We start from the raw sequence: 12,150 nt of genomic DNA, 5'->3' as shown, positions 1-12,150 counted from the left end.
GTACTGAAAAAAAATTCTTCCTTGAAGTTGTCTGAGCATAACCTCCCTGGTTTGCAGCAGAGAATAAAATTCTGTTCTGTGCCATCTTTGCTGTCATGGCATCATCTGTCCGTGGACTCCAACGGAACAGGAAACTCCTGGAGGGCAGAGCCCAGGTAGCTGGGATCACAACAGAGCAGCTTTTTGCCTAGCTTGTCTTTCCATTTAATAGGAGTCCTCCATCCCATACCAGGAATTGAACTCAGGACCTTGGGCTTGCCAGGCAGGCTCTGTGCCGCTGAGCTACATCCCTGGTCCTTAATAGGAGTTTCATTGTGTTATTTATATGTTTTATTGGACAAAGTTATATCCCCTTGTATCAATTAAAAATCTCTCTTGAGGGCCGGGGATTTAGCTCAGTGGTTCCAGAGCCTGCCTCACAAGCGCAAGGTCCCGAGTTCGATCTCCGGTACAAAAAAAAAAGTAAAATGCACGGCCTTTCATCATGTTTCATCAAACATGTACTGATACACAATAAAAATTGAAAAAAATCTTTGGTGCATTAAATTAAGGGAAATGTTTGAGTCTTTTTGACAATTTTGACAACTCCACAGTGTTTTGCACATGGTGAACATGTAGTAGATGCCTAAGAAATACTAGTTAATTAGGGGTGAGGATGTAGGTTCATTCCCAGCACTAACAACAACACAAAAATCTCCAAAAAAAAAAAAAAAGCCTAGTTGATTGATTACCTGGGTGAAAGACATACTAATCAGGCATCCTAAAAAGATGCAAGCAGGCGCTATGCAGGTATGAGAGGTACACAGACTTTGACATGGGATCGAACTTGAAGGTTACACAAAGTCTCAGGGAAGATGAACACATACTCAGCACTACCGTGGAAATAAGAACTCTAGGGCTGGTGTGGTGGCACATGCCTGTAATCCTAACTCTGGAGGTTGAGGCAGAAGGATCGCTGTAAATTTGAGGCCAGCCTAGGCTACAAAGTGAGTTCAAGGCCAGTCTGAATTACCTAGCAAGACCCTGTCTCAAAAAAAGAAAAGGAAAAAAAAAAAGAAAGGAACTTAGTGAGACCCTGTCTCAAAATAAAGAGCGGGTAGGGATGTAAGTCGGTGGCAGAGCACCCCTGGATTCAATCCCCTCTATGAGGAGGAAAAACAAACTCTACCACACCTGCATGCAGAGGTCAGCCTTCCTCTCAAAAGAGGAAGACAGCCCTGTTCTAGGGCTGTCTATGCTGAGAGGGCAAGAGGAGAGGCAGGCCAGGTGCGAGGTGCTTGGGGGCAGCCCTGCTCCCTGTGCTCCAGAGTTAGTGGCAGCAGGAGACAGGAAACAGGTTTTTAAACCAGGACACAACAGGATCAGACATTTAGAAACAGTAGTGGAGGATGGCCTGGTAAGAAGAGCTTGGGGTCAAGGAAACCAGCTGGGACACAATTACTGGCTTCCACGGAAGAGAAGAGGAGCAGCAGGTAAGTGTGCTAGGGGTGGGGGGGAGGTGTCTTCCAATTAAAAAAGTTCTACAGGGGTCTGGGATTTAGCTCAGTGGTTCTGGCACCTGCCTGGCAAGCACAAGGTCCTGAGTTCAATTCCCAACACCGGAAAATAAAAAAAGTTCTATATGAGGGCTGAGGATGCAGCTCAGTGGCAAAGCATTTGTCTCCCATGGATGAGGCTCTGGGTTTTATCCCCAGCATCACCAAAAGATAAAATAATGGTTACACATGAGAAATAAGCCTCTAAAAGCAAGTAGACAGATGTTAATAAGAATCTGTGGATGACGATATTATTATAAGCAGAGCAGATTTTCTTTTTCTTTCTTTCTTTCTTTCTTTTTTTTTTTTTTGAGGCAGGGTCTCACTTTGTAGTTCAGGCTGGCCATGAACTCACTATGTAGCCCAGGCTGGCCTTGAACTCACAGCGATCCTCCTACTTCAACCTCCCAAGTGCTGGAATTACAGGCATGCCCCATCACGCCCAGCTTGTTTTTGTTTTGAGACAGGGTCTCACTGTGTAGTCCAGGATGGCCCAGAATTGTGATTTTACCACTTCAGCCTCCAGATTGCTGGGATTACAGGTATGGGCCACCTCAAAAAGAAAACAAAACAAAATCAAAAAGCTTTACATTATAATCTGTGTAACCTCATGTATTGCTTAGAACGCTCATGTCCCCCGAAATAAAAAACAATTCCATTAACATTTTGCTACCCCTCCCTCCTCTGTGAATGTTATTTTCCCTAAATGAGATCCTTCTGAAGGAACGATCCATCCTAGAAGACAGTGAGAACCATCCTGTGGGACAGAGCAGGAGAGGGGGTGGAGGTGGAGAGGAAGACAGGGACCAAAGTCAAGGTCACTGGTGGGGAGAAGTCAGGCAGGTGACCCATGATGCCTTTCTTCCCAGTGCCGAGGGCCAGAGAGAGAGGGGTAGCCTGGGACCGGAGTCGGGTCGTGACGTGAGCAGCAACAGTCTGGAAGAGCTACAGTAGGAAGCAGGGACTCAGCAAAGAATTCTGCATTTTGTCTGGACCCAGACGACACCCTAACTGAGACATCACGCTTGTTTTGGCAGAGCCAATTAGCACAATTTCCTTTCCCTCTTCCTTTTTTTTGGGTACTGGGATTGAACCCAGACTCTTGACACTGAACCAAATCTCTAGTCTTAAAAAAAATTTTAAAATTGGGCTGGGGATGTAGCTCAGTGGTGCCGTGCCTGTCTGGCAAGCTCAAGGTCCTGAGTTCGATCCCCGGTACCAAAAAAATAAAATTAAATTAAAAAATAAAGGGCCTCACTAAGTAGCTAAATTGCCTAGGCGGGATTTGAATGTGTGATTTTCCTGCCTCAGCCTCCCAGAGTGCAGGGATTAGGTATGTGCCACCACACTCGGCTTTGTTTTGGTTTTTGAGTACAACTCAAGAAGAACCTTGACAAGGCCCAACAGGACAATGAGAAGTCTCAAATCCATATTCCCGGAGGGAGAAGTAAGGCGAGGACCAAGCTCAGACCACAGCCCCCTCCCCTGCCCGCTGGTGCTCTCCCTGGGGAGCCACACCCGCTCCTGCACATGCGCACACGCAGCTGGCTGGCTCTGGGCGCCTACCCAGACCCCTGCTGGTCTCGTATGTGCAGTTGCTGACCAGAGTCCACTCTCGCTGCACACGGTGCCTCAAGGTTACTTCTTAACCTCTCAAAAGTGACATTCCTCTAGTTGGGCAGTGACATCACTTACCTGGTCGTGCAAGTCATCTAGAAGCCAGTTTCCCAAGCAGTAACAAATCAGGACCCAAAACCTACCGGCTGTAAACCCATGACCGTGTTTCCCCTTCACTCTGCTCCTTCTGCTCTGGCTCTAGGGCCTCTTTGCTTTCTGCCTCAATTAAATAAATTTGCGGGCCGGGGATTTAGCTCAGTGGTTCCGCCGCCTGCCCCGCAAGTGCAAGGACCCAAGTTTGATCCCTGGTACCAAAAATAAATAAATAAATAAATAAATAAATAAATAAATAAATAAATAAATGAATTTGCGACTTTATCTATTTTCTAACTGATGTCTCTTTTGTTGCTGTACAGGGGATTGAACTCAGGTTCTCATGCACACCAGGCAAGCACTCGTCACTGAGCTACATCCCAGCCCTATCTATTTATTGCTTCTTCAACCCATTCTCCAGGATTATGTCAATATTCTAAAAATAGAAATCAATTTTATTTTATTTTTTTTAATTTGTTTGTTTTTTGAGAGAGTCTTGCTATACGTAGTTCAGGCTGGACTCAAACTCACCGCAATCCTCCTGCCTCAGGCTCCAGAGTGCTGGGATTACAGGTATATATCACCATGACCAGGAGCTAGTTTTCTAAATTGTATTTATGTTTTTTTGAGACGGGGTCTTGCTTTGTAGCCCAGGCTGCCCTCCAACTCACAGCGATCCTCCAGCCTCAGCCTCCCAAGTGCTGGAATCACAGGCATGTGCCATCACGTCTGGCTAGTTTTTTAATTTTTTCTGAAATAGGGTCTTGGTATATAGATCAGGCTTGCTTTGAAGTCACTATGTAGCTAAGGCTGTCCTTGAATTCATGGTGCTCTTTCCAACTCAGCCTCCCGAGTGCTAAGATTACAAGTGTGCATCACCATGCCTGGCAGAAATCAATTTAAAATTTTTTGTTTATTTTTGCAGTGCTGGATGGAATCTAAGATTTCATGCATGTTAAGCAATTGCTCTGTCACTGATCCACAACCTTTACTCTAGAGATCAATTTAGATACTGAAAGTGTACTACACATTACACAAAGCCAGAAGAAAGGAGTTTGAATAGTTTCACCATCAAGGAAATGATAAACTTTTAAGGAGATAGATTTATTTAATCTGATTTAAACATCACACAGCCAGGTGGTGTGCCTCTCACGAATAATATCAGTGACTCAGGAGGCTGAGGCAGGAGAGTCTGAGCCCAGCCTGGGCAACTTAACCTATCTCAAAATAAAAAATAGAAAAGAGCTGGGGGTGTAGCTCAGTGTAAAGACCCTAGGATAAATCCCCAGTACCCTGCCACACATACAATGTATACATGTATTGACACATCACAAGGTATCCCATAAATATGTGCAATTTTTTTTGGTACTGGGGATCTAACTCAGGACCTTGCACTTTCGAGGCAGGCGCTGGAACCACCGAGCTAAATCCCCGGCCCAAATATGTGCAGTTTTTATGTTTTCATGTGTCAGTTAAAATAAGTTAACCAAGAGATGGGGGGAGGGGAAGGGAAAGTAAGAAGAATTAAGGTGTGTTACATGCATGTACCAACTCCCCATGATGAATGTAATCATTACATACTACAAATATGTACTAATAAAAGTGTTTTAAAATTTAAATTTATTTTTTTAAATGAAGGCTGGGCATGGTTGTGTACACTTGTAATCCCAGCACTCTGGAGGCTGAGCCAGGGGAATCGCCACATCACCATGAGTTTGAGGCCAGTCTGGACTGCATAGCTAGACCTTGCTTCAAAAAAAATCAGTTTATTTTTTTGATATAGGAATTGAACCCAAGGCCTCATGCATACTAAGCACATGCTCTATCACTGAGCTACACCCCTTTTCCAAAAAGTCATTTGGTATCACTGTCTTGCTCAAAGTCTTTCAATGACTTCCCCAAATGTTTTGGCATAACGCTTCACCTCTGAACTTAGCACTCAAGGCGCTTCATGCTCTGGCTGCTGCTTATACTGCAAGCCTCCCTGTTCTACCACAACGAGCAAAATACTCCACATTAGGTGCACCGAACTCCTTGGCTATTTCTCCCCATTGTGTTTTGCTTCCGCCTTCTCCATCCAGCTGGCCCAGCAAGCTGCCCCGGAGCCTCTCCTGTCCAGGAAGCATGCTCTGATGTGCTTATTTATTTTTTTTATTTTTGAGACAAGGTCTCTCTTTGTACTTCAGGCTGGCCTTGAACTCTCTATGTAATCTGGGGTGGCTTCAAACTCACAGCGATCCTCCTGCCTCAGCCTCTGAGTGCTGGGATTATAGGCGTGTGCCACCTCACCTGGTTTATTTTTATTTTGAGAGGTCTTCCTAAGTCACTAAATTGCCTAGGCTGGGTTTGAACTTGGGTTACCTCCTGCCTCACCACCCCAGAGTGCTGGGTTTACAGTAGGAGCACCACTATGCCGGTTGAAATTAATGAAATCCTGTATGTGAAGAAAAGAACAATAGGATGAGAGACCAGAAGATACTGTCTGCTTTTTTGTACCAGAGAATAAGAAATGCTTAACAGAGCTGGAGATGTAGCCCAGTGGTAGAGCACAGGCACATGATTCTGGGTTCCATGTAGAATACCACCAAATACAAACATATGGTCTGGCACAGTGGCACATGCCTTTTTTTTTTTTTTTTTTGGTACCAGGGATGGAACTCAGGTCCTTGCACTTTCGGGGCAGGCAGTAGAACGACTGATTGAAATACCGGACCCTACACACATGTAATTACAGCTACTCAGGGGTATGAGGCAGAAGGATCCCAAGACCCAGTCTCAAAAAAAAAAAAAAAAAAAAAAAAAGTAAAAGGGTTGAGTTACCTGGGTATAGTGACATACGCCTATAATCCCAGCACTCGGGAGGCTGAGGCAGGAGGATCCCCAGTTCAAGCCCAGCCTGGGCAATTTAACAATTAGCAAGACCCTGTCTCAAAATAAAAATTAATAAAGGGCTGCAAATGTAGCTCAGTGCAATGGTCCTGCATTCAATTTCCAGTAACAGCCGGGCATGGTAGCACATGCCTGTAATCCCAGCACTCAGAAGGCTGAGGCAGGAGGATCGCCATGAGTTTGAGACCAGCCTGGAATACAAAGAGAGTTCAAGGTCAGCCTGAGGTGCATAGTGAGACCCTGTCTCAAAAACAAACATCCATAGTAAACAACATGCACACTCTCCACATGCGCTTAGCAATTGTGCAGGCCTTTCTCAGTTGCCAGCCAACAGGCTTCAGTCCTAACTTTCGGGAATAATACTGCTTTTTCATTTCTGCACAGTCTTTCATTCTTCTACCACTGATGAGCAGTCACTGTGGATCCCTGGGTGGTTCTGTCACAGCCCTGTTGGTCTCAGTCACAATGGCCAGCAGGAAACGGGGCTCTCTGCCATGTGTTACAGGTGTTGAGTAAACACACACACTCTGCCTCTATCAATGGGTGCAGATATCAATTTGCTCTCTATAGTTCACCATCTATCCTTGAGCTGGTAAGCTTGGTTGCAAGTTGGATTTCAAATGGGCTGGTGGAAGCCAGGCATGGTGGTGCACACCTGTATTCCCAGCCTCCCAAGAGCAGAACTGCTGTGAGTTCAAGATCAGCCTGGGTTACATAATGAGTGCAAGGCCAGCCTGAACTACACAGAGAGAACCTGTCTCCAAAACAAAGCAAAACAGGAATCAAATGTGCAGGTGGGATGTGCACTAAAGGCTGGGAGGTCCTAATTTGGACCCAGAACCATTAGAGATATTTTCTCAGTTCCTAATCTTAATACCAAGCATTGGGTCTGAAGATCTGTCTTTTCTACAATGAATTTAATAGCTGGATAATGCCTGTTGTTCAGCTCTGCAGGGATGGCCAGTAGACCAGAATATTTTGGAGGAATGTCCTTTTCTCAGGTTTTATCTTCCAAATTTATACCATCATAACCACAGTTATCACAAGGTCCCCCACACTTTTCTTTTTACCAACAGGTCTCTTTCCCCTAAATTTATTGTTTCTTTGAAGTTTTTAGCTATGCAAAAGCAAGAACCTCTGCTTCATTTGTTGTCAAGTGAGGTAGGACGTGTCAGGTGAAATTTGTTTAATTTTTTTTTTTTTTCTGGTAACAGGGATTGAATTCAGTACCTTGTACTTGCAAGACAGGTGCAGTGCCACTGAGCCAAATCCCCAGCCCTAATTTTTAAAATACTATGGATCTGGGAGTGGCACCTCATATCTACAATCCCAGCACTCAGGAGGCTGAGGCAGGAGGGCTGCCATAAGTTTGAGGCCAGCCTGGGCTCCATAGTGAGTCCAAGGCTGGTCTGAACTACACAGCAAGATACTGTCTCAAAACAAAACAAAACAAAACAAACAATAAAATAAAATATTATAACTAGAATCTCAGATCTTCTGAATAATGTTATACTATGCTGCTTTTTCTTGCTGATATGCTATGTTGCTTTTTCTACCAAGTATCACTTTAAGTTTATTTTTGTTGGGTTTTGTTTTTTTGTTTGTTTGTTTTGGTACCAGGGATTGAACTCGGGACCTTGTGCTTGCAAAGCATGCGCTGGAACCACTGAGCTAAATCCCCGGCCCCCACTTTAAGTTTAAAAAACAATATTTTTCTTTTTTTGAGACAGTCTCACTACCTAGTTCAGGCTGGCCTTGAATTTACTTTGTAGTCCAAGCTGGCCTTGAACTTGTGCTGATCCTCCTGCCACAGACTCCCAAGTGCTAGGGTAAAAATTATTTCTAAATTAATTAATATTAAATTTAAAAAATTTTTAAGTTTTTACGCCTTGAATGAAGGTAGCAACTTTGCTTCTCACAAACAAAGGAGTCTTCTTTCTCAGGGAGACTCCTCCACACATTTCAGCTCATGCCAAATATTTTCTTCTTTGAATTCATCTCTAAGAAGAGGAACTGGACTAGAATATTTCTTTCTTTTTTTTTTTGGTACTGGGGATGGAACTCGGGTCCTTGTGCTTGCACAGCAGGAGGTGAAACCACTGAGCTAAATCCCCAGCCCCTGGACTAGAATATTTCTAACACCTCTTTACTTTATAACTTTTTTTTTTCTTTTACTTTATAACTTTAACACTCTATATACAGTCATTCTATACTGACAATCTTTTTTTTGTACCAGGGACTGAACTCGGGTCCGACATATTTGTTTGTTTTGTTTTTTGGTACCGGGGATCGAACTCAGGACCTTGTGCTTGGGAGGCAGGCAGTGGAACCACTGAGCTAAACCCCTGGCCTTATACTGACAATCTTATCATTTCACCAACTGCATTAGAAACTTTTTGAGGACAAAGATTGAATTCTCTACCTCAGTGTATATTTCAACATAGAATGAAACAAATTGGAGAGAGACAACTCCAGTCCTGCTGTGGGTTTGAGGCCAGATAGATGTATACAACCCTGGGCACTTTGTAAACCGAAATAATGTGACCTTTAAACTGAGTAGGGATGGTCTGAGGCCAAAGGAATGACACAAGGAGCTAAAATAATTAAAAAGAAAGTTAGAGAAATTAAGGATTGGAGCCCCTTTGAAAAGAGATTAAGAGAAGAACTCATTAAGATGCACCAACTTCTGAATGGTGCTGAGAATTGAGATGCTACAAAGCTGTTTGACCTGGTGTCAAGAACAAGAGGAGATGTCACAATGAGATTGGCCGGCATGGACACTGCAGGAATTCAGAGAGGAATTCTGGCATAGAGCAGCATAAACGTGGGCTAAGAAACCCAGGGGCAGCCAGAGAGCTGATTGATTCTCAGATAGTTTGTGGAAGAAAATGGAATAAGAACTCTTTTTTTAAAAAACATCCCAGCGCTTTATTTTTTCTATTTTTTAACTTTAATTTTTTAATAAATTTTATCCCTTTCCCCGCCTCAAGCCCCCTCTCCTCCCTATTGGAACAAGAACTCTTTAGCAGGTTTAAAATGTAGTGAGGTTTTTACTCCTGAATCAAATAGGAGGCCAGTGGTAGAAAGGATTCCCTCAGAATCCTTTGGATTCTCATCCACTGAATACTAAATTCACCAACATTTGTATTAATGTTCTATATTGCTGCATGGACTGTATACAGTATCTGTGGGCTGGGGATGTGGCTCAGGGGCTTGCCTAGCATGCACAAGGCCCCAGGTTCTATCCCAGCACTGCAACCAAACAGTGTTTGTTAGGATGCAGCCCCAGCTCTGGTCCAAGCTGGTTTAAACTGGAGCACAGAGGAGGGACTCAGAAATCAGCAATAGCTCCTCAGGTTGCAACCTCCCAGAGTGTCAGGAATCCTTCTCAACCTAGGCCACAAGGTTTTTGAACCTGAACTCTCAGTTTTGTTGCCTTAACAAATTACTGGTCTTAAAGGCAAGAATACAGTGAGCTGCTCCTGCAGCCTTGGTCGGTGGCAGGGAGCCTTGAGGCTGTGATTAAGGCAGTGTGGAAGGATGGTCAGACTTGCAGGCACCCCTGTTCCCACGAGTGAAAGGCCCTGATCGAAGGGGCTCTGAGGAAAGGCATGGACAGGTAGAAAGAGTAATAGGCTACCTTTGGGCATGTTTCCACCTCAGTGTGGGTGTTAGAAGGCTAATTAACTGGCACAATGCTAACAGAAATCCCTGGAAATAGGAGGACATTTATCCAGAGCGAAATGGGATTAGCCAAAGTATTTCTTACCTTTGTCCTGTATTCATAGTGAATCTTTTCTTTTGGTATTGGGGATTGAACTCAGGACCTTGTTGTTGCAAGGCAGACAGTGGCACCACTGAGCTAAATCCCCCACCCCTATAGTGAATCTTTATAGTGACTTATTTTGTGTCGCCTCCTGGGGTTCAAAACGAGGGCATTGTGCATGTTACCCAAGTGCTCTACCACTGAGCTGCATCTCCAGTCCCACTTTGTATTCCTTCTAAACTGTTTGCCACTCTCTCTTTTTTTCTTGGTACCAGGGATCGAACTCAGGACTTTGTGCTTGTGAGGCAGGCACAGTGCCACTGAGCTAAATCCCCAGTCCTATGACTCTCTCAATAAATTATATCCTGTTGTTTCTGTCATCTTCTTCTTCAGCCAGTGGCTTGAAGAAGATCATTTTGGATCCCAGCAATATAGCAGTTTTCATACTTGCTTCATGGAATATTCAAAACTGACCAACTTCCCAGGCCTGGGATGATAGCTCAGTGGGAGAGTATTTGCCAAACAAGTGCAGTGCCCTGTGTTCCATCCCCAACACCACCAAGTAAAACCCCCCAAAAGACAAAACAAAAATTTCAGGTTATGAAGCCAGATGTCGTGGCCCATGTTTATAATCCCAGCATTTGGGAGGCTGAGGCAGGAGGATCAGTTTGAGGCTAGCTTGGACTACATAGTGAGTTCAAGGCCAGCCTGAACCGCATAGCCAGACCATATCTCAAAAAACAGGAAACAAGAGCTGGCTCTGTGGTGCAGTGTCTGCCTGGTGAGCACAAAGCCCTGAGTTCAATTCTCAGTACCAAAAAACCCAATACCAAACCAAAACAAAAAACAGAAAACAAAATCAAATGTATTAAGAAAATATGGAGGGGGCGGGGGATTTAGCTCAGTGGTTCCTACGCCTGCCTCGAAAGTGCAAGGTCCTGAGTTTGATCCCCGGTACCAAAAAAAAAAAAAAGAAAATATGGAGGACTGGGGATTTAGCTCAGTGGTGCCGCTGCCTGCCTTTCAAGCACAAGGTTCCAAGTTTGATCTCCGGTACCAAAAAAAAAAAAAGTAGAAAGGCCAAGCCCAACAGTGCACAATCCTAGCTACTCAGGAGGCTGAGGCAGGCAGGTCAAAAACTGGGCAATTTAGGGCTGGGGATTTTGCTCAGTGGTTTTGCTGCCTGCCAAGTTCCCAGGTACCAAAAAACAAAAACACCCCCCCCAAAACAAACAAACAAAAAAACAAACCTGGGCAATTTAGGCCCTGTCTCAAAATAATAAAAAGGATTGGAGATGTAGTTTGTCATAGAGTGCCCCTAGGTTCCATCCCTATTACCTGAAAAACAAACAGACAAACAAAAGAGAGAAAAAATATTAAAATATTATTTCCATTAATGTTAAAAGATTAATAACATAAAATCCATTTATCCCACAAACATTTATTTATGACCAGTTATTTGTAGAGTGCTGTAAGGGTATAGGAAGAAGACAGAAATACAGGCGCCTTAGTTTGGGAAACTAAGCATTCATTAAAGAGGTAAATTGGGAGTAGGGTGGAGCAGTTAGAGAAGCCTTGCCTGGTGTTTTTAAGAAGAGGCCCATTGGGCTGAGTGGTACAGCACCTGCCTAACAAGTGTGAGGTTCTGGGTTCAAAAAAGGGAAAAAGGCACCAGGCGTGGTGGCACAGCCCTGTATTCCCAGCCTTCAGGAGGATGAGGCAGGAGGATTACTGTGAGTTCAAGGCCAGCCTCAGGTACATAGCAAGACCCTGTTTCAAACAAAAAAGAAAGAAAAGAGGCCCATAAACTGGGCGTGGTGAGCGGGGTGAGGAGGTGCACGCCTGCAATCTCGCCACTTGGAAGGCGAAGGAAGCAGGATCACTACAAGTTTGAGGCCAGCCTGGGCTACACAGTGAGTTTAAGACTAGCCTGAACTACAAATACAAAACAAAACACAAAACAAAAAATGGCACGGTGGTGCATACCTGTATTCCCAGCACTCTGGGCAGCTGAGTTGGAGACTAGCATGGGCTACACAGTAAATTCAAGGCCAGGTTAATCTACATAGCAAGACCCTGTCTCAAAAAAAAAAAAAGTACAATAGTTTTTTAACTTTTGTTTTTGTTTCTCCTCCTTGAACTCAGGACCTTGAGCTTTTGAGGCAGGTGCGGCGCCACTGAACTAAATCCCTGGCCCAGGTTTTTTTTACTTTTCTTTTTTTTTTTTTTGGTAACGGGGATCGAAGTCGG

The 12,150-nt window shown here is 44.1% G+C and overlaps 1 pseudogene; it reads left to right on the top strand.

Moving 5' to 3' along the window:
* LOC147830216 (cyclin-G1-like) overlaps positions 1-12,150 on the top strand; it is a 28,758-nt pseudogene that overhangs the window by 12,550 nt on the left and 4,058 nt on the right.

This window comes from Heterocephalus glaber, unplaced genomic scaffold, assembly GCF_053883595.1.
Source record: "Heterocephalus glaber isolate CG9 unplaced genomic scaffold, H.glaber_assembly_v1.0 deba00000281, whole genome shotgun sequence".
Taxonomy (NCBI): Eukaryota; Metazoa; Chordata; class Mammalia; order Rodentia; family Bathyergidae; genus Heterocephalus; species Heterocephalus glaber.
Note: the sequence above shows the minus strand (reverse complement) of the source record. Positions and strands in the feature narration are given on the sequence as shown.